Raw genomic sequence first — 22,970 nt, forward strand, 5'->3', positions numbered from 1 at the left:
CAGGTTAGAGCATGTTGTTGGGATTAAAGGGACAGCTTTGGTTTAAATCATATTTATCTGACAGGTTCCAGTTTGTTCATGTACATGAGGTTTCTTCCGAACAGTCAAAGGTCTGTTATGGTGTTCCGCAGGGTTCAGTGCTAGGGCCAATCTTGTTCAGTTTATACATGCAGCCATTGGGAAGTATAATCCAGAATCACGACATACACTTTCATTGCTATGCTGATGATACGCAGCTCTATTTGTCTATGAAGCCGGGTGAAACAGAACCATTAGTTAAACTTCAGGCATGTCTTAGGGACATCAAGGACTGGATGTCCAGAAATTTCTTGATTCTAAATTCAGATAAAACAGAGGTTATCATTCTTGGTCCAGAGCATCTTAGGAAGGGATTAGATGGTGTTGCGATGGCTTCCAGTGCAACTGTGAGAAACCTTGGTGTTGTTTTCGATCAGGATTTGTCGTTTAAACCATATGTTAATCAGGTTTGTAAAATAGCGTTTTTCCATCTCCGTAATATTGCAAAAATGAGGAAAATCCTCTCGCAGAGTGATGCAGAAAAACTAGTTCATGCGTTTGTATCTTCTAGATTGGATTACTGTAATGTGTTGTTAACAGGATGTCCAAGTAATTTGCTGAATAGGCTCCAGCTGATCCAGAATGCAGCAGCATGAGTACTGACAGGAATCGGCAGGAGAGACCACGTATCTCCAGTGTTAGTGTCGCTCCATTGGCTATCTGTAAAATTCAGAATCCAATTTAAAATTGTATTACTTGCATATAAAGCCCATATAAAGATACCATGCTGGTAAAAAACCTAAGGCATATATATGTGCATTATTACTATATTTAATATATATACATATACATATACACATACAAACCCAGTTAGTTGTTTTGTTTTTGTTTTTTTTGGGAGGGGGGGGTAACATCCACTGCTAACCCAGGAAGCAAGAGCACACAGAGGCACACGTCGAGCACTGGAAATCTGCAACAAAAACCACAAACGAAACACAAAACCGACACGGAGCCGACCAAAACACGAGCAGCAATCGACCCAAATCTCGAGATCTGATCACAGTCTAAGCTAAGCTACCGCGATTAACTAACCCCAAAAACTACAGAGCAAGCATGCAGGTGAACAAGCCAGTGTGTATGTCTATGTGTGTGTGTGTGCGTGTATGTATATGACTGTGTGTGTATATGTCTGTGTGGCTATGTGTGTGTGTGTGTGTGTGTGTGTGTGTGTGTGTATAGTGTGTATGTATATGTTTGTGTGGCTGTGTATGTGTGTGTGTGTGTGGCTATGTGTATGAATATATGTATATGTTTGTGTGTGGGTATGTATGTGTGTGTGTATGTGTGTGTGTGTGTGGCTATGTGTATGAATATATGTATATGTTTGTGTGTGGGTATGTATGTGTGTGTGTGTGTGTGTGTGTTTGTGTGTGTGTGTGTGTGTGTGTGTGTGTGTGTGTGTGTGTGTGTGATAATCCTGCCCAGGCGAACCCCGGCCACCCGGTCCGGGCCGGACATGCGGCCAGGAGGCCCTCAACCCCCAGGCCAACGACCCCCAACCGGCGAGGGGCCAGCCTGCCCGGACAGACAGAGCCGACGCGGGCAGGTGCACCCGCCCCCACGAAAGAAGCCCTCCAGGACCAAAGGAGTGGGCCCGACAACGGAGGGCCCCAGACCCAGGCATCCCATTCATCCATCCATTCATCTATCCGGTATCTATAACAATAATATAATATACTAACAACAATAATGATGATGATGATGATGATAATAATAATAATAATAATATAATAATAATAATAATAATCATCTTTGTATAGTAATAATATCAATAAATTATTAAATTTTGTTGTCCGGCCAATGGAGGCCCGAACTCTCCATGGCAGGACCCTTCCATACCGCATTGTCACCGACAAAGATTCACGCACCGTTTCTCCCTCCCCGGGGGAGTCCAGCACCACCAGAAGGCCCCCCAGGCTGCCCGGCGAGCCCCGCCAGGCCCGGGCATCGCGACCCACCTATCCCAGGCCGGCGAGGGAACGCAGGTGATGTGGGCCCCCCTCCCGACCCTGGTGTTGAGTGCATGTAATTAATGCAATAAAAACTGGGAGGGGGAGGTCAGGGTATCATACTGACAATGATCCCCCCCCTCCAGAACTAAGTATCCTTGTTAAATGTATTTATTAAATGTTGAATGTTCAGTGTCTACAGTGTTATTAAAACCGTGAGGCGGGGAGTGCCGGGCCACGCGGGACAATGTCCCCCACGCCCCCGGACCCCCCGCCATTAGAGATTTAATGAAAAAAACTATGGATGGACCGACAAATCAGTTCAGGTCTTATTATATATTACATATCATATTACACCAATTACACCAGTTTCTTTTAATCTCAATCGCTACGACCGCGGTATATGTTTAAAGAAAAAAAAAAAGTAGCATTTGTTACATTTTTCTTCTTCTCGCTGTTTGTGAATTGCATAAACTGTGCTTTACCACCACCTGGTGGTCTGCTGTGCTATTTTTCGGTCAAAGGTTCTTGTGTGGTTCTTGTGTGGGTCTTGTCTAGCAGTACACATATATATGTGTGTGTACTGCTAGCCTTAAATTCAGCAAATTATGTGTTTTAGTTAAATATCTTGGGTTCATACAGTCTGTATTAAAAAAACATTAAAAATTACTATAAACTATTTAACATTTATTTCTTCTTAATTACTACTTTCTTTACCATTCCAGCTTTTTAAGTTTTGGGTTTGCACATATAAATGTGATACACATTTTACAGAATTAATTATTTGGCATGATTTACCACTTCTTTGGACTGTATAAGAAATAATGAAGAATGCATCCAATACAAAGTTCTTCTCCTCACATTTAAAGCTCTCCATAACCTGGTCCCTCAATACCTGTCAGACCTTCTCCACCCGTACACCCCCACCCGTGCTCTACGCTCCTCCTCAGCTGCTCTCCTGTCTGTACCCAAATTTAAACTGGCCACTATGGGTGGCAGAGCCCTCAGTTGCTCTGCACCCAGACTCTGGAACTCTCTCCCCCCCTCCATCCGTCAGATTGACTCCATTGGACAATTCAAATCTCATCTCAAGACCTACCTGTTCAGACTTGCATATCCAGTCTAAATTTTTTGTATTCTATTTTATTTCCTGTTGTATTTTATTCGTATTTTCTATGTTTTTTGTAAGGTGTCCTTGGGTGCTCAGAAAGGCGCCAACAAATAAAATCTATTATTATTATTATTATTATTATTAATGTTCTTATATTATTTAGGGCTGCATTTTACAAGAGGAAGTGGGTTAATGAGAAAAGTTCAAGCAAAGTCCAACCTCCCTTATTCAGCTTATAACACACACAGCTTATAACACAAAAGCAGGAAGAATTCACATAAATTTGGAGGGAATAAAAACGAGGTGACAGGTTCAAGAGTTCAGCCACTGCTAAGACTTAGTTTGGATGCCACTGCCATTCGGCACACCCCACTTACTTGGGGAATGTTAGGGAAAACTTAATTTACTCTTCTGTATCAAGCACTGGGTGGCGAGAATCTCCAGCAGGGAATACCAAAAGAGGAACAAGAGCAGAAGAGGATTGTATCGAAAAGGAAACCTAGACCTTCCATGTCTCAAGATGTGGCATGGCCCCTTTTCAGATTTTCAAATCTCTGAATGGTTTTCACAATCACATAAGATACCATGAAATCAATTATCTCACCTCTGACATCTAAATACTGCATGTTATATAAGTGTAACAAGAAAAAAACTAATTAAAGTCTCATCTTAAAGATCATTCCTTATCTGTAGATCTGTAGATCCACAATGTTGATGAAAAGCTTGTCTCTTTTTTTATTTGTTTTCTTAATTAAATCCCTGTTGCTTAGTCTTTACATGTGTTTTGACTTCAACATAACCTGAACAAAATTCAATTGAATTCCATTAGCATGTATTACAATAACCAAGCAATGTTGAGAGGGCATGTTGCCATGGTGATTTACATACAAAACTTGTTGGAACTGAAAATACAGGCTACCTGGAATGTTTTTCTGTCTGAATTAGGCTTTATGTTTCATATTCAACTGCTTCCAAAGTTTTTTTTCTCTGGAAGGATTTCACCTACATGGCTGAACTCTCACAGGTGAATCTTAGCTACAATACACCTACACTTCACCACGTGTCACTCATTTTAACAGTCATTGGATATTAAAATGATGCCTTCGGTTGGTATGTCATTTCAACCACTCCACGTGTTATTTTCCATAGGATGTAGTTAAATTCGCTATACGTTTGCCAAAAGGAAGAAAGGTAGGTGGATCTCCATGGTGAATCTAGTCCAGTGGTCTGGATGTGGCCCAGTGTTGACTTTCTATTTTACTATTTTAACTCAGTCAACATACTCAGCGTTGAATTAACTTAGTCTACAGCCCTGTTTCAGGCTTTTAACTCATCTGAGGGTTTTCCAACTATGGGCCTGATTTATAGGGGTGTGTAACAATATATCGTGCCACGAAATTCTGCATATTGGGTTATTAATATTAATCTATTGTGTTGACTAGAAACGCGCATCCGACCGCGACCGCACCTCGACCCGGGAACCAAAATCTTACTCCGCTCAGGAGAAACTAGTCCCGTTTTGTGGTCCCGTTTTGAGCTCTGAACTTTTACTTATGTAAGTCTGGTGTAGAGTTAAGCCTTACCTTATTAAATTAAACCTTTTTCGGGTCGTGAGTAGGATAAACACGCAGGCAACTTCTGCTGAGCTCCAGTGTACTTTAATGTCCCTCAACAGTGTAGGATTTTAGAACATCAACACAGCACCTAGTGCCGTACTGTGGCGTATCACTCCGCCCAATCTAAAACATATTAACAACTACAGATAAACTGACTCATGTAATTATAGTCCCTGATTTACATCAGAATATAAAGAATATATTTATAAAATAATGAACCCTGAATTACCAAAATAAACTTCTTAACAAAAATAAATCTCCTCTTACACTTATAAGGTGAGCATGAATCAATCTTTTTTATGATGCAAAATTGTATGTATTTATTTACTTTTATTTATTTATTTAATTTTAGTTGTTAAATTAGAAATAAAAAAAGTCAAATCATACATGAGAGAAACTATTCAGTTTGTGGCAAAATATGTTTACTGAAGATGCATAATGCAAACCTGACATTTACTTTTAGTTCAGTTTGTCGAAAATGGTTGGCCTGGCTTTCTCTTTAAAACCTAAACAGTTATAAAGCGTTACAAACTGTAACAATAGAGCAAACGTACAGCATTGTTTTGTATTTTGTGTCTTTCAAATAAAAGAGAATTTTTTCCAGTCATATGTTCCTCATTCAAGGTTGTTAAAAAAATACTGCTATAATATCGTATCGTTATCGTGACCTCAATATCGTGTATCGTACCGTATCATGAGATTAGTGTATCGTTACACCCCTACTGATTTACTAAAGGTTTGAGTGCGTAAAAACGCGTGCAAACTTGACATCACCCGCAAACCAATGTGCAAGCTGATCTACTAACAGCGTGCAAAGAGGACTGCGCCTCTCAAATGAGCAAAATAGCACACGCTGTTCATTTAGTACTTTTGCCCTGATGAATAATCAATATGGGGCGTACCCCGCCAGAAAGCGCTAAATACTGGGAGGGGAAAATGCAAATAGGTTCATTTACCACACGCAATGAGATTTACCAAGCCTGAAAGTTATTGCGGGGATTGTGATTGCGTCTGTATTTAATATGTTCGAAAGGAAGGTGCTAATCTGCCCAGCATTACGCACCGATGGCTGCTGTTATTGTGGCAAGGAGGCGACATCGCCAAAATCAAAGAATACCCAGAGAGAGAGTCTTTATTCTGCTGCATGCTATTTTAAAAATGGTTGCACAAGTTTTATTAAAGGCCACTTTTTCTTTAGTTCTTCGCCTTATATCTTGCCACCTTCTTTTAACCTCATCTGCCGTTCTTTTTGTCTTACCAACTGTATTTATTCTATCGCAGATTTTCTCCCATATTGCGTTTCTTTTGGTAATGTTTAAATTTGTTTGCTGTAGTTCATGAATGTGTTTATTTGCCTCTTCCACTAATATCTCTAACTCCAACTCGTCAAATTTCATTTTGCGCTTGCGACTATCCTGCTTTCCATCCAGACTCTCCATGGCGCAAACCGTAAGACACGCAACACCTCATTTAAATACTGCGGTTTGCACCTGTTATCAATTGCGCAAGCATTCTTAGTTGATCACCCGCAAAACACACAACAACAGCACGTGCAAACTTTTTCAGTGCACACGCAATTTAGTACTCTTTATTTAGGATCTTAGTAAATCAGGCCCTATGAGTTAGTATTTTACCAGTAGTTATGTAATAGGCTACACACAAATAAATGCTTTCGAGCACAAAATCCTTTTTTTTTTTTTTTAAACCTGTTTGCTTTAAAGATGACTGTAGCCAAGAAGAAAGGAAACCAGGTGGTAAATATATAAAGTACACAATACTGATTAATACTGATTAATAAGGATTGTGAAATTATTAATTTAGTAACAGAAGAAGTTCCAAACACAGAAAACGGCACATGTGTATCATCATCAGTTAGACTTAAAACTAAATTTGCTATAATAGGGTATATACAAACACTGGTAAGGTTTTCCTTCAAGTTATTAAATAAGGCAGTGTATTTGAAATTGATATAATATAGATATTGCTAAACGTTATGTTTGAGTTTTGTTTTTTGATCAAGGGGCAAAACTTCTTTAATTCACATCAGTGACGTCATCAAAATTGTCCAGCCTGCAAAACTCAAAATCAACAGTATCACTAATGAGGGCAGATATATAACTAAATCCAGGTGTTGATGTGTCGGTACACTGGACTTTCAATGTGCATCTTTAAGGGGGAGAGAATTAGATGGAGAGAGTAAGGAAGAAGAAGAAATAGACCTGTATAAGGTTGTCATTACTTTACACCTTGTAGTATAGTGGCTTTGTCATATCTAGGAGCTGTTACTGTGCGGCAGGTCAGCATCCCTGGCTGGTTTCCATCCCCCTGACAGCTTGTCTCTTGGCCTGCTGCCGCTCCATGCAAAAAAGGTCCCTTTTAATTATCTTTTGAGTCAAATACACATTGAGGAAGTCCAGAAGCACAGGTTTCTGTTTGGTTTCCTTGAATGTGTTGGGAAAAAAAGTCAGAGTGATTTGAAATGAAAAATCTTTGCTTCACATCTGATCATCATTTTAACAGCTGCTTCTTTGCTCAAGTTCCCATTTGCAATACAAGATTGTCCCAGCTGTCTCTGGTACTTGGATGTACTTAATGCAAGTCTTAAAGAAGAATGTTGGCCTAAAAGTTGATTTACGATGTGATATTGTGATTTGACATTTTTACTAAAGCGCTACTGTCAGGATGCCATGGTCATTAAGCAACAAATTCAGTTCAGACAGTCAAGGTCACATCACCCATCCATATCTGTCTAATATCAAGCTACTTCGAACAGGCAACTCCATCTGTTGTGTTTTATTTAGCTGTGGAAGATCCAACTTTGCAGAGTCTTTAAGCAATTAAAAACACCTTGTATCTCTGCAAACTTGTGGGAAAGTAATGCAGATCTTTCACAGTAAATCCACCGTATGGGTTTTCTTTGAAAGAGATGCTTTTTATGCACTTGAACATATTTTGTTCCCTTGATGCTGGCAGGTTAAGAGAAATACTGTATAAACTCAGAACTGAACAGTTACTGGACCATTTGTAAATGCTCCCTTTCAATCAAAGACACAAACACTTTAAAAACAACTCTCAGCATTCAACTGGGAAATACTATTTAAAAAAAACTTAACATATGGAGAAAGGAAAGGGGAAAAACATTCACAACATTCCTCATTCTAACCACATGTTCTCAAGTGAGATAAAAACACAATATTGATTAGTCCCCATATTGTTCCGTTGACAGCAACCAAGTCCTGAGGAATGAACGGTATTTTAATAGATTTGGTATGCAGTCAGAAGGCCGACTGGACCACATGTTTCATATGTTGAAATCGAGCAGCTGCAAAATCACAGTCGCGTGCCCTCACCGCAGCTAACTGGTGCCACGCAATTAATGAGAGCTTCACACCACAAACTTGTGCATGATCTCCAATTTAAATACCTTCTCTCTCTCCGCGGACAAAAACACCCAAAAACAAACAGACAAGAAAACCTGAAACAGATTTTTAAAAAGACAATGCAAGAACATGTTTGGGTCACAAACAGATGTTAGTACACCCTTGAAGCCAATAAATTATTTTGGGACATTGTCATGGAGTCAGGTTAGCCAAGGTAACACAGTTAGTGTTTAATAATTACTTGAAGTTGACAAATAAAAGAATATTCACACCATAAATTATGAAGCATTTGACATCAACATCAACATGAACACGTTGTAAAACTTTTGTGGTTCAAAAAATGATTACATATATTAAATATTTAGGAAAAGCAATTACCTCACTGTATATATTTTCTTTTTCCATGTTTTTACAGTCATACATTATATTTTTAATGTCTTATTATATCTCCTATGGGAAGGGGGTGGCTTAATGGCCTGGAGTCTTTTCCATCCATTGTTTATCTGAAATCAGAAAATCGGTCTGTTAATAGTGGACACTGGTGTTTGCATTCTTGAAAAGTAGTTAGAGAATCAGTCTTATTTAAATGGTCGCACAAAGAACCATATTCATCAGCTGGATGGGTGTCAGTACTAAGCAGCTACACAAATTGACATGTGATCACATTATATTGTGAAGTGTTTATCCTTGCACGATCAGGATTTGTGAACAGTATTATTTTTCAGTTTTTTTTCTGTATAGCATGAACTTGTACAGATACAATGCCTTGCAAAAGTACCTGCAAATCTCCACAGCACTGTGTGGCATCTGTTCACAGTAACACTTCAAGCACATTGCTTAAAAAAAATCTAAACTAAGCTCTTTTTTAAGAGAACACAATGCCCCCAGTGAAGCATGGTAGCAGCAGAGATAGGCTGCAGGGATGACTGCCACCAGCAGGGTTAGGGAAAATAGACAAAATAGAGTATTTATAGATACAGGCAGATGGATGAGGGAACATACGATTTAATCTTCCAGAGAAGTGCGGTTCAGGGTGATGATGAATTTCAGCATACTGCTAAAGTGACACTGAACGGGTTCAAGTTTTTCGATATCTGACTTATTTCCTATTTAATGTTTTTTCTCTTCCTATTAAAATTCGAATAAGGAGTAGACAGATTTGTTCAATAGTTTATTGATAGTTCATTGATTGTTTGCAATAGCTTGCAAAGCAAAATCATTGTAATTGGACCTAAAACCAATTTGCCTTGTTAATCAATTTATATCTTATGTGTATATAAAACCAGGTCTACATATTAACTATAATGAATTCTGAAGCAGTTCAGAATAATTTTTATTCCACTTTATTCTAAATCCCTTTTGTCAAGCTTAGAAAACTGTTTCTCAGTTGTACTCTACCTCTGACTTCACATTCTCATGTAAGATAAATGTTTTGTTAGTCAGTTTCTAAAGACTCAAGCCAGCCAAAGAGCACATAAAACAGTATTCAGTAAAGTCCATGTCTTAGAACAGTAGAAGCGGATGATTCAAAGCGACTGCTATGTGTACAATAACATTTTATTGAATTACTGAATAAACTTTGAGTCAGGTGGCTCAGAGGTGTTGTGTAAGTATGAGCAAAAAGATTGCAATTCCCATCCTCGGAAGTACCTTTGTTTGAGTCAGGGATTCTAACAGCAGTTCATTTGAGTTCATCCTGTTTGGAAGAAGAACTTAATCTCTCTTTTCAGTTTTTGTGATGGTCCTTGTTCGTATTATTCTGCTGCAAAGGAAGGAGGAGGAGTACATCTTTCAACATCCTGGTCATGGATTAGGTTCTTAGTGGATGACATCATTGTTGGTGGCTTTGCCTATATTGTGTTGGCACTGGATTGGGGTAAGGGGTGTCTTTCACAGGGATTCATGAAATTCACACACAAGACTGAAAGGAAATGTACCTAGTACATTATACTTTGGGCCAGATGGTTGTTATTGATTTATTTGTCCTGAATCCGTTCTTCTCCAAGAATACCTAAATGTTTTTTTGAATATCTCCTACAAATATTGACAATCATAGTATTCTCATAAACCAGACATGAGCTGCAAAGTTACTTTTGGAAAAAAATGTAGATAAAACTTTAATCATACAGTGGAAAAGCCTATCACACATGAACAGAATGAACAAATAGCGTGAATTAAACAATTTGTTACATGTAAAATCCCCAAAAAGGTTCACGGAACATTCTCATATATACAGTATGATTCCATGTAGATATGCCGATTTGGTAGTCACATCTTCAAGATTTTGCAGAGACAGAGAAATTAACCTGCCGAAGTTACATCAGGAACAGGTTACGAATTTAGACTCACCGCTCTCAATAGGAGAACTTCATGAAGCTCTTCAACATATGCCCAATAATAAAGCTCCGGGCCCAGATGGTTTCCCAGCTGAATTTTATAAGGAATTCTGGAGCATATTAGCACCAACATTTTATAAATTGATCATAAATGTTAGGGAAAATAAAAGCTTACCATTAAATATGAACTCTGCTAATATTAGTCTTTTATTAAAACCGGACAAAGATCCCTTGCTCCCATCGAGCTACCGCCCAATTTTCTTGATAAATGTAGACCATAAAATAATTAGCAAGGCCCTTACTGAACGTCTGAAAAGAGTCACCCCTTCTATTATACATCCGGATCAAACAGGCTTCATTAAAGGTAGACATTCTTCTACTAATATTCGCAGATTATTAAATATTATAGACTATTCGAGTATCAATAAACAGGAAACTACTATTATATCCTTAGACGCGGAAAAAGCATTTGATCGGGTAAATGCAGGTTTCTATTGGCAACTTAAACATAAATTTGGATTTGGCGAATCTTTCATTGACTGGATAAAAATATTATACAGCTCTCCCAAGGCACGTGTAAGGACAAATGATCAAATCTCTACAAGTTTTAACTTGCAAAGAGGCACTAGACAGGGTTGCCCTCTCTCTCCCTCATTATTTGCAATATTTATTGAACCTTTAGCAGCAGCTATTAGACAAAATCAAAATATTAAAGGTATACAATGCAAAATATTAGAGCACAAAATAAGTCTTTATGTGGATGACATACTCCTCTTCCTCCAGAACTCATGATCTTCACTATCACAGACAATTGCACTTATAGAGGGATTTTCATCTCTGTCTGACTATTCTATTAATTGGTCTAAATCCACTGTTTTGTGTGTTAACTGCAATTTTAGGAATATAACCAATACTCAATTACAATCAGGGAACATTAGATATTTAGGCATAGACATCTCCCCTAGGCTGTCAGAGTTAATAAAATTAAATTATGTTCAGCTTATAAAGAAAATAGAAGATGATCTTTCCAGATGGAGCTCTCTCCCCATCTCGCTCATGGGTAGAATAGCCACCATTAAAATTATGGTTGTACCAAAAGTAAATTATTTTTTCTCAATGATACCATTCAAACCCCCTCTTTCCTGGTTTAAATCATTGGACTCATATGTATCAAAATTTCTGTGGAAAAATAAAACACCACGCATTAGTTTAAAGACATTGCAAAAATCCAAAGAATATGGAGGTTTAGAGTTACCTAATTTTCAGTATTACTTCATAGCCAATAAATTACAGTATATTGTAAAATGGTCAAAAGACCATCCTTTAGATAGTCAATGGCTGGACTCAGAGCAAGTGTTTTGCAACGAACTAGAAATCTCAGAGTTACCATTTATAAGTCATAGCATCAAACATCATCAATGTTTCAAAAGCATTAATATTAGCACAACTCTATCAGCTTGGTGGGAATTTCTTAAAGTAGCTAAAATGTCACTTTTTCCATGTGACCGTACACCCATATGGAACAACCCAGACATCCTGAAAAATGATAAAAAGATGGTAAACTTTGTTCAATGGAGAGATCAAGGAATACGGTATTTACAGCACGTAATTGTAGGAGGACAGTTTGTACCTTTCAATACACTTATTGTTCAATATGGAGTTAGCAGTAATACATTTTTAGAGTACCAACAACTTAAGGCCATAATAAATAAAACATATAAAATTAGCCAATTAGACTTACAACTTCCCGCTAGGATAATAGATTTATTGAATCTAAGCACTTTAAAGTTGTTATCAAAACTCTACAGGTTAGTGTCTAAACTGGAAAATTCTCTCTCTCCAAGTCTCTCTCCAGATCTCCAAGTGGGAGGCGGATCTCTCTCTTAACACGACCAGTTTTCTTGGTCACAAATATGCTTAAATACGTTTACTATGACTAAGAACCCAAACTTACAACTTATACAGTACAAAGTTCTTCATAGAATACACTATACTGGACAAAGGATGTTCCAGATGGGCTTTGTCACCTCTAATATCTGTTCACAGTGCACAGAGAACACCCCAGATAATTATATGTATGCTTTATGGTTCTGTACACCGGTACAGAGGTTCTGGAAGGAGATTTGTGAGGATTTATCCACATGGATCAACTACAGAATCCCAGTGTGCCCCACGATATGTATATTAGGTCACCTGGGAGACATTCAAATGGAACCTAACTGGACACACCGGGTTCTCACTGCATTATGTATCGCAAAGAAAACCATTCTAGTGAATTGGAAACAAAAGTCCAGTTTATGTATCAACCACTTTAGGAATCTTTTATCAGATCATATTAGTAGTGAGATAATGTCTGCCTCCACTGAACAACATTCGGCTGAATTGCACTCTCTCTGGTCCCCGATTATTGGCTTCATTACCTAGTGGGGGCGGGGGGGTGGTGATCTCGTAGCCCTTTGGGGTGGGGGTCGGCTTGGGGGGTCTCATAGCTACACACACACACACACACACACACACACACACACACACACACACACACACACACACACACACACACACACACACACACACACACACACACACACACACACACACGCATGATCATATACATACACGCATACACACACATAGACATACACACTGGCTTGTTCACCTGCATGCTTGCTCTGTAGTTTTTGGGGTTAGGTAGCGATAGCGGTAGCTTAGCTCAGACTGCGATCAGATCTCAAGATTTGGGTCGATTGCTGTTCGTGTTTTGGTCGGCTCCGTGCCGGTTGGTTTTTTTGTTGCAGATTTCCAGTGCTTGACGTGTGTCTCCGTGTGTTCCTGCTTCCTGGATTGGCAGTCCCCCCCCCCTATCCACCCCCCCCCAAAAAAAAAAATCACTGGGTTTGTATGTGTAAAGACATTGAGATCAACAGACTTCTAGTTTCCCACCTTGGGAAGCTTGTGGATTTCACCAGAGGAAGTGCATAATCGGGTAATCTGCAATTGCAGGATTTGTTTTAAGCCTTTTGTGAAATCCAGTTGTGCAGAACTTTGTGCATTCCACTGTTGGTGTAACAAGAGGTAGATAATGAGATAACAGCCCCGTAAATTATCCTCCAACCTTCAGATGGTCCACAAATAAGAGTTTGTCCTCACTTTGAGCCAATTAAAGATGATAACAGCATGTCTTGAATTTTTCCAAAGCACTGTAATGTGGTAAAAACACATAACTACCTGTGTGGGAAGGTACATGTCCTACCAAAGCTCACCTGTGTTTTAATATATAACTTGATTATAGCAGGACCACAAACATTACAAAGGAAACGTTGTGCTGCAGATGAGAATAAAAATGCATGCCTTTGTCACCAGCTAGCTTCGCCTATCCGAAGTGCTCACAAATAAAGTTGACTAAGAGGTAGGGTTACGAACGTTTGACGTTTGAAGTGCGGAGTGATGTGTTTGCCAAGGGGTTGATAGAAGGGTATCATGAAATTCACCGCAAACAAAGTAAAGTAACATAAACCGGCCTACCCTTGTGAATAAAACCAGCACTCCTGCCATCATCAGTGACAACTGCTGAAAATATATCCAACATTTTATTTTTTTCTGTTTAATTTTACACACCGTAGCTTTTAGTTTCTATCAGACGTTCTCCATTTCCACTCTTAGTTAACACATTCTTCCAAATTCTTATGATTATTATTTCAAGAAATCATATTTTACCTGATAATCATCGCTGAAACATTGATTTTTACAAATGGGGCTGACTTGTTCAAAACATATACTGTATGTGTACATTTTCTTTTGAACTGAAAAATCCATCATGACATTCTTTGACCATACTGTTATCAAATCTGTGTCATCTTTTCCTTTGGTTTCATGGTCTGGGAGTTTTTCTATCAAAAACAAGAACTCCACCTAAATCAAGAGGTGAAAAGGTTGAGTGAACTCATTGGTCAGTTTCAGACAAGCCCAGACTTCCTGTATAGCAGTCAGTTAAAGCCATTTCCACTTCGAGTTTCAGCTGCTTCTCTCCCAACAAAGGTTTTTAGTTCAAAGGTATCAAATGAAACGTTTTATGAAAAGCTTCAGTGCTTCTATTACACTGATGAACAGGCTGTAACATTTACACATTTGTTTATTGATGGAGCTCTTTATTAGGGCCCGACAGTGCGAAGGCCCTATTGTATCTGTAGGAATTTTTTTTTTTTTTGTTTTTATTTTTTTGACGAAATGATGGCTTTTTGCCCCCCTAAACGTGCCCCAAAAGTCACCAAATTTTGCACGCAAGCCAGGCCTCGCGAAACATTTGATATTTAATGGTTTGCATTAATGGGCGTGGGCTAATGGCTCAACAGCGCCCCCTAGAAAGCTTTGTGCCTCAAGCCCCACAATACGGTTTGATGTACATGCACAAAAATTAGTACACACCTGTATCATGTCGCAACTTAAAGAAAAGTCTATTGGCACCATGGCCGAAACGAACAGGAAGTCGGCCATTTTGAATTAATCGTGTAATTTTTTTGGCGCAATTTATGCCATTCCTTCGGCAGTTAATGCGGCCCGAACCGTAACGTGCACCCAGGTGTGTTATACATCAAAATGTGCGTCTCCATCCTGTAACGATGGGCATTACTTTTCTCAGTCAAAAGTGTTACCGTGGCGACGATAGATGCCAAAAAGCGCGCCCCCCCCTTCGTCTGATTGGTGATATGATAGTTCCTACTTTCTGCCATAACCTTTGAATGGTTTGACATAGAGAGTCGTGGGTGGTGTCATCGGACTCGGTTTTGAGTACTTGACCTTCATTGGCATGAATTAGCCCCGCTCCTTCTTCTGATTGGTCGAAATGTGATAGTTCCGATTTTCTGCAATAACTTTTGAATGGTTTGACATAAAGACTCGTGGGTGGTGTCATCGGACATGGTTTTGAGTCCTTGACCATAATTGGTGCAAATTAGCCCCGCCCCTTCTTCTGATTGGTCGATATTTGATAGTTCCTATTTTATGCCATAACTTTTAATTGGTTTGATATAGAGAGTCGTGGGTGGTGTCATCGGACTCAGTCTTGAGTCCTTGACCATAATTAGTGCAAAGTAGCCTCGTCCGTTCTTCTGATTGGTTGATATTTGATTGTCCCTTTTTCCTGGCATAACCTTTGAATGGTATGACATAAAGACTCATGGGTGGTGTCATCGGACTCGGTATTGAGTACTTGACCTTCATTGGCCTGAATTAGCCCCGCCCCTTTATCTGATTGGTCGATATCTGATAGTTCCTACTTTCTGCCATAACTTTTGAATGGTTTGATATAGTGAGTCGTGAGTGGTGTCATCCGCTAAATGTCCAGGTCTGAAGAATCTACATGCAAAGTCATACAAGCGCTTCCACTGCAGCACGCCTGTACGTGGACAAGGGTGCGAGGGCCCATTCATCGCTGCTTGCAGCTTTAATTTTATTTGGTATTTTAAATTGCTTTAATTTGGTTCTATTGGCTGTATTTTACAGTATTATTTTAACTTCTATAGGACTTATCTTAAAGAGCACTGGAGCAATTTATTGGTTTTATTGATTTAATGATGTACTTGATTTTGTTGTTATGTCGTCATTTTTTCTGTAGGTGTATGGCTTTCTGTGAATGAGACCTGTACTCTCAACATTGCAAAATAAATATAATCTGAACGCATTTTACAAATGACTTCATGAATGACTGACTGACTGACCCGTGAATGACTGAGGGCGGTTGCTCATTTTGGGTCAGCCCAGACGTCATAGTAAAATACACAATTTTATATCACTGCACAAAACATGCATGATTGTTCTGATTTAACTTAATTCACCTGCTAGTAAATTCCTGCCAGTCTGGGTGTTAGTATTTCTTCCAAAAGGACTTCAGAGACTGCTGTGGTTCTCACGGAGATGAGGCTTTCTGATCAGGTCCAGGACCACAACCTCTCCATTGATGGCATCAGTGCCCCCCATCGCTTAGACCGATGAGGGGCAGTGACCGGGACACCGCAAGGTGAGTGGCCATGTTTGTATTTCAACAAACACCACTGTAACTCTAACTCTGTGACTGTCCGAAAACAAATCCGTAAACCCGACATAAAATGTATGCCTGTATCAGTATGCCCATTTCACTTGCTGTGGGAATTCCCGCGGCTCCTCTTAACAAGAGCGTACTTTAACCCAAAAGCCTCCATTGCTACAAGTGTGACTTTGGATGTGATGCAAATATTTGGAAATTTTTAACCACATTTCTCTTAAAAAGACATTTGTGAGCTTTTACCAGTTTGTAACCTGTCTGAAGAGATGGAACAAAAAATGGACCTCAGTTATGTAAGGGATAATGCCCGATGAGGTGTACATTATCAGAAATATATGGACGACGCAGGGGCGTGAACCGTCCGACGCCTCCGTGAAGTCCATATATTTCTGATAATGTACACCTCGAAGGGCATTATCCCGCTTATACCACGGTCACTTACCAAAAAACATAAATATTAAATAAGTTATTCATGCTTTAATGTGTTTTCAGTTGAAATCATTAGTTTTATAACAAGCCCCAGCTGAGCGGCTGAGCGGACTATTTAATCTCTTGTCTGCAGCCGTTGTAACCTGGTAAGTTACAACGTTTTTTAACAAGCCATAACTCAGTTACCTTGGTAACGGGGGATATTCTAGTCCGCTCAGCTCCGCTTGGCTATTTTCTTTTCTCTCCTCTTCTGTATCCCAGTCATCAAAATTGTTAAATTCACCAAATAAATTAAAAGAAATTACAAAATCACTCATGTCGCCGTCCTGCGGTAGCCGGCTCTCCTTCTCTGAATCTCAGTTGCCTCAATAAGGCTCAATAAAGGATGCTTACAAGTCCTAACCTCTCCCATCATTGGGCCTCTCAGACCACAACTGTATACATCTGCTGCCCTCATCCAAGACTGATCTTAAGACGGAGGAAGTTAAGAAAAAGCAATAAAGTCTTGGACTGAGGAATCCATATTTAAGTTTAAGTTTCATTCACACTGACACAGAGGCTCATGTTCACATAGTACTTAATTATGAGTTAACAGTGTGTGAATCAGGTCTCTGGAGAAGCTATTGAAAGCTTATAGAGGGAGCCCGGATACATACAATTACATACAGTTACAGAATACTTATAATTACAACACAACAAAAACATATCATACATTCATCATACATTCCATACACAGATTATGTTAGCTCTGATCAATCAATCAGTTACAGGTCCTACCAGTGGTCTCAGGTATATGAACAAAGCTATTTGGTCTTAACTGTTTTTTAAAGTTGGAGATTCATTTCAACGCCTTTAAGCTCTCGTCAAGCTCGTTCTGGATCTGTGGGCCCTACAAGCAATGGTTCGGCTGGTGATTTTAAGTCTTTTTTTGCTGTACATGATATGTTTTTTCTGGTTTTATAGTTATGCTGTGGACCACTGATTGGAACAAGCTCAGTCAATCTATCATTAGTTTTTTTTTTTACAATCTGGAAGGTCTTTAAGGCGTTTTGGTACACATTTAATTCTGTTAGCCAAAGGAGACCAAAGTGATGGAATAGATGAAATGTGGGGGCATTATACTTGGACCATGACGCAGCTCTTATTATCTTCTTCTGAAGGCTTTCAAGTTTCTTAAGATAACTGGGTTAAGAGTTGCACCATATAACATTACAGTAATTAATGTGCGTGCGGTTCAATGAGAGTTTTGTACATAGTTATGAGTGTGGATAGAGGCCAACATAATTAGACAACATTGTTAGGGGATGCTTTATGTTAAGTTTGTGATCTAAGGACTCATCTATAAGGACCTCCAGGAACTTTGTAGAACGTAACCTCATTAACGCTTTATTTTCAATTTTGAGATGATTGTGATCAATTATTGGTACAAATTTATTAGGTCTGAACAAAATGAAATTGCCTCCAGACTATAACTGCACAGTGTACGAATTGTTTAAAGACTCCAGTGGAAGTTATCTGGATAAACAGACTGATTTGGTGTGTTTTTATGTTACCTTCTGCAGAGACATGATAATACCAACAAAGCAGGTTAAATTGTTCCTGTAAAACAAACCCTGTGTGAACAAGTTTGTGAGGTCATGTATACAAGAAAAAAAGGTGTTTTTTTAACCAGTGGTCAGTCTCTGAATTCCACAAAGAGCTAAACTTTGAACCTTTGAAAGGCTAACATGGCTTGAACTTGCTCATTTTGGTACATCGTAAAAAAAACTATAACTAGCCTCTAAAAATCAAGCTTGTGGCAATCATATTTCTTTTGAAGATTTTAAGTCTGACATGGAGTTGGCTAACGCTCTAAACTGCTTTTATACTCTTTTTGATTCCTTTCATTTTCCCAAGAAGGTTCAGGAACTTCAGCCTAAATTACATTTAAAAAGAAAAGCTGTGCTTTGACATACCACAAAAACACGTTGAAAGTCTCTTTTATTTAAAAGTAAACAGAACTCAAGGCTTGGATAATATTTGATGTCGTTTGATTAAATATTGTGCAAAAGTACAGAGTCCCATATTTCACCAAATTTTTAACATGCCTTTGCAAATACAACATGTCCCACAAGTTTGGAAAGATGCTGTGGGTTCTTAATCTTAATCTTGTGGTTTGGGTCCTTGACTTTTTAACTAAGAGAGGGCCAGAGGGAAGGGTGAATGGGGTCCTTGCTGACCAGCTCACTTCATCAGCCGGGTCACCACGGCTGTGTTCTCTCACCCTTATTATTTATCTTGTACACTAACATGTGGTGAAGTGAATATGAAAACAGCATCATTATCAAGTGTGGCGACAATTCTGTCACTGAAGTTAGTGACAGAAAAATGTAATACAGCACAGGCTTGTTGTTAAATAATCTGTTTGGTGGTGTGAGTTTTACCTGATCCTAAATTTAACAAGAACAAAAGTTATGGTTACCAATGTTAGAAAAACAATGCACACATGGCCAACCAATGTGTTGAATCACAAATATACCTTGGAACCCTCACTGACTCCAAAGTAAAGTTTGAGGAACACTGTGTGTAAAAAAAAAAAAAAAAAAAAAAAAAAAAAGTTCACCGTCTACGCTGTCTGAAGAAACTGTCTCCTTTTCACGTCGACTAATCCATCATGACACTCTTTGACCATGCTGTTATTGAATCTGTGTTATCTTTTTCTTTGGTCTCGTGGTCTGGGAGTATTTCCATCAAAAACAAGAACTCCCCCTAAATCAGGAGGTTTAGGGGGAGTTGAGTGAACTCATTGGTCAGATTCAGACAAGCCGAGACTCCCTGTACTGCAGTCATTTACAGCCCTTTAGACATTGAGTTTCAGCTGCTTCTCTCCAAACAAAGGTTTTTAGTTCAAAGGTGTCAAATCAAACGTTTAAAAAAAAGCTTTGGTGCTGCTGCTGTTACACTTATGAATAGGCTGTAACATTTGCACATTTATTTAATTATGGAGCTCTTTTTATTTTCTTTCTTCTTTTTATTTTAATTGGTATTTTAAATGGCTTTCATTTGGTTTCTATTGACTTTATTTTACAGTATTCTTTTAACTTATCTGGATGAGCACTGGAGCAATTTATTGGTTTTATTGATTTAATGATGTACTTGCTTTTGTGGTTATGTCGTCATTTTTTCTGTAGCTGTAGCCTATGGCTTTCTGTGAATGAGACCTGTATCCCCAACACTGTAAAATTAATCTTACTATGTGCAGAAATAAAGTAACCTGAACCTGAACTAGTCTATGACAGGGGTCAAATGCCATCAAGCTAAACTGCCATAAAGAGGGAGCTCAATGGCTGAGAACAACCCAAAACTGGTCTGAGTTTGAAAAAAGTAGTAGCTGTAGCTGAATTTGATACAGCTACAGTCAAAAACACAACTGAATTTTGGACGAAGTAAAATGAGCATTAATGTTGGTAGGACGTTTTCTGGTTGGCGAAAGTTGAAGGAACAGGAGGGACTGAAGAGTGAAGGAATAGTTACATTTTCTGTTGAACATACAATTCCTTCTTCATATACAGTAATCATTCGTTTTTCGCAGGGGTTACGTTCCAAAAAGAACCTGTGATAAGTGAAATCCACGAAGTAGCAGCCTTTTTTTTTTTTTTTTTTTTTTACAATTATTATACAAGGCTTCAAATTGCAGAGATCAGACCCGCCCCACCGCGACCTGAGTAATTGGATTTGAATGGGAGAAAATTAAAAACTTGTGCGTATTTCACTGCTATTCTGACTGTGCCGCTGCTTTCTGACTTTATTCTGCTCGGAAGCGTCTTTTTTCTTCTAAAGCCTGTGGTGCAGGTGTGTTTTTTCGAGAGAAGAACATAGTTATGGGTAGTAGTTGTCGCTCTTTTTTCTTCTGGGCAAAAGGATTCTTATAAACCGACATGCCACCATCAATTATATTTCAAATCAAATCAAATCAAATCAAATCAAACACGCCTCTTCCGGCAAACCTTCAAATACTAACCAAAAACCTCAGTTCCTCTTCGCTCTCGTTCTCTGCATGCTCGCTCTTGGGCAGCACGTCAAACGCTACTACACACTCTCGTATCTCGAAAACAGTTACTCACCCATTCAGGCATGGACCTTGTGTTGCTATCGCCTTCGGACGACGATCGCTTGCAGGGGATCACCAGCAAACACCAGCTGATCGGGATCCGGAGGAGGAAAACTCTTCAGCCGTCGCTGTGCCTGAAGCGCCGCTCTCCCGGGCCCCCACGGCCGCCTGGGGAGCCGGCGAGCCGGTCAAGCTCCGTATCCTCAGTGGTCCACATCCCGTCCAGTTCACCTCTCCTGAACATACGGGATCGTCGTTGCAGGTCTCCGACTCCTCTCCTGCGTCTCCTCGCCATCGACCCGACAGCGCAGGTTGCGCAATCCGCCGCCCCCCCTCCCCCCGGGGGGTGCCGCGCAGCGAGACCGAGCCGCCCCGTCCGCCCCGGTGTCCCGCCAAAGAGCCCGCCGACCTCTGACGTCGGCTGCCGCTCTGGCGGCGGTTTATTCCTCCGGAAGGCACGTGTTTCTCAAACCCTTTTTCTTTTTTCTCTCAGCCACGCGCGGAGCCCGCGGTTAACCCGGCTCCAGCGACACACACCCAGAAACGAGTGGTCCATCCCGTCCGGTTCATCTCTCCTGAACATCCGGGATTGCGGCAGCCCGCCCGCAGGTGTGTTCCCCGTCTCCTGGCCCGCCTCCGTCACCGGCGGGATGAGGACGCGGACAGTCCGGATGACGTCATCACGCCAACGTCATCACGCCAACTCCGACGGCGCGCCGTGACGTCGACCCCCGGGTCTCGCACTCAGAAGATTTTTTCCAGTGGCCAGCCGCAGTACTGCAAAAACAAAAAAAAACCCATGGGGCCCAGAAAAGCTTTTTCCCATAGACCGCAATAGTAAAAGAGAAGCGATCGTACAAACCGGACGTTGAGCATTACCTTTACTCACAAGGTATTTTATTAACATTCTCGTTAAACATAATCTCCGAACAACGTTGACTCATTGCAGGAACCTCACCTGCACATGAGCGGTCCTTCACCTTAAGCCGTCCGTGTGGAAACAAACGATTCCATCGTTACACTGCTCACCTCCAGCAACTACAACAGCTAACTTCGGCCCGGGTTGCTAGCTCCCCCCTCAGCCCACCTCCAGCAAGTACAGCAGCGATCCGGCCGGGGTTGCTAGCACCGGGTTGCTAGCTCCCCCCTCAGCCCACCTCCAGCAAGTACAGCAGCGATCCAGCCGGGGTTGCTAGCACCGGGTTGCTAGCTCCCCCCTCAGCCCACCTCCAGCAAGTACAGCAGCGATCCGGCCGGGGTTGCTAGCACCGGGTTGCTAGCTCCCCCCTCAGCCCACCTCCAGCAAGTACAGCAGCGATCCAGCCGGGGTTGCTAGCATCGGGTTGCTAGCTCCCCCCTCAGCCCACCTCCAGCAAGTACAGCAGCGATCCAGCCGGGGTTGCTAGCACCGGGTTGCTAGCAGCCCCCGCTATGCTCTTTCAGCAGCCTCAACCGCCAGCGGTAGGGGCTCTCGGCACCAGATTGCCGGGGTCCTCTGCATCCCAGCTCTGCCGGCCCCAGCAGGTGCCTCGGCGGAGCCGCCGGCATCGGGGTTGGTGCCTGGCCTCCCTCCCACCGCATTTCGGCCCGGTTTTCTTCCTCGACCCGTTCCGGCCCCGCGGGCAGCTGCTCGTTTCGCCCTGTCCGCGGCTGGTCCCGCCGCCCGTCATCCCAACGCTTTTGCTTCCCGCACTTCTCCGATTCCGGCCAAACCTGCGCAAACAAACCTACAACAGCTAACTTCGGGGCCGGGGTAACTAGCACCGGGTTGCTAGCCCCCCCAGCCCACCCCCAGCACCTACAACAGCTAACTCAGCCGGGGCCGCTAGCACCGGGATGCTAGCACCCCCCTCAGCCCACCCGCGGCACCTACAACAGCTAACTCAGTGGTGTTACTAGCACCGGGATGCTAGCACACCCCGCCATGTTTCGGAGGAGGAAAACTCC

Source organism: Cololabis saira, chromosome 6 (assembly GCF_033807715.1).
Source record: "Cololabis saira isolate AMF1-May2022 chromosome 6, fColSai1.1, whole genome shotgun sequence".
NCBI classification, from domain to species: Eukaryota; Metazoa; Chordata; class Actinopteri; order Beloniformes; family Belonidae; genus Cololabis; species Cololabis saira.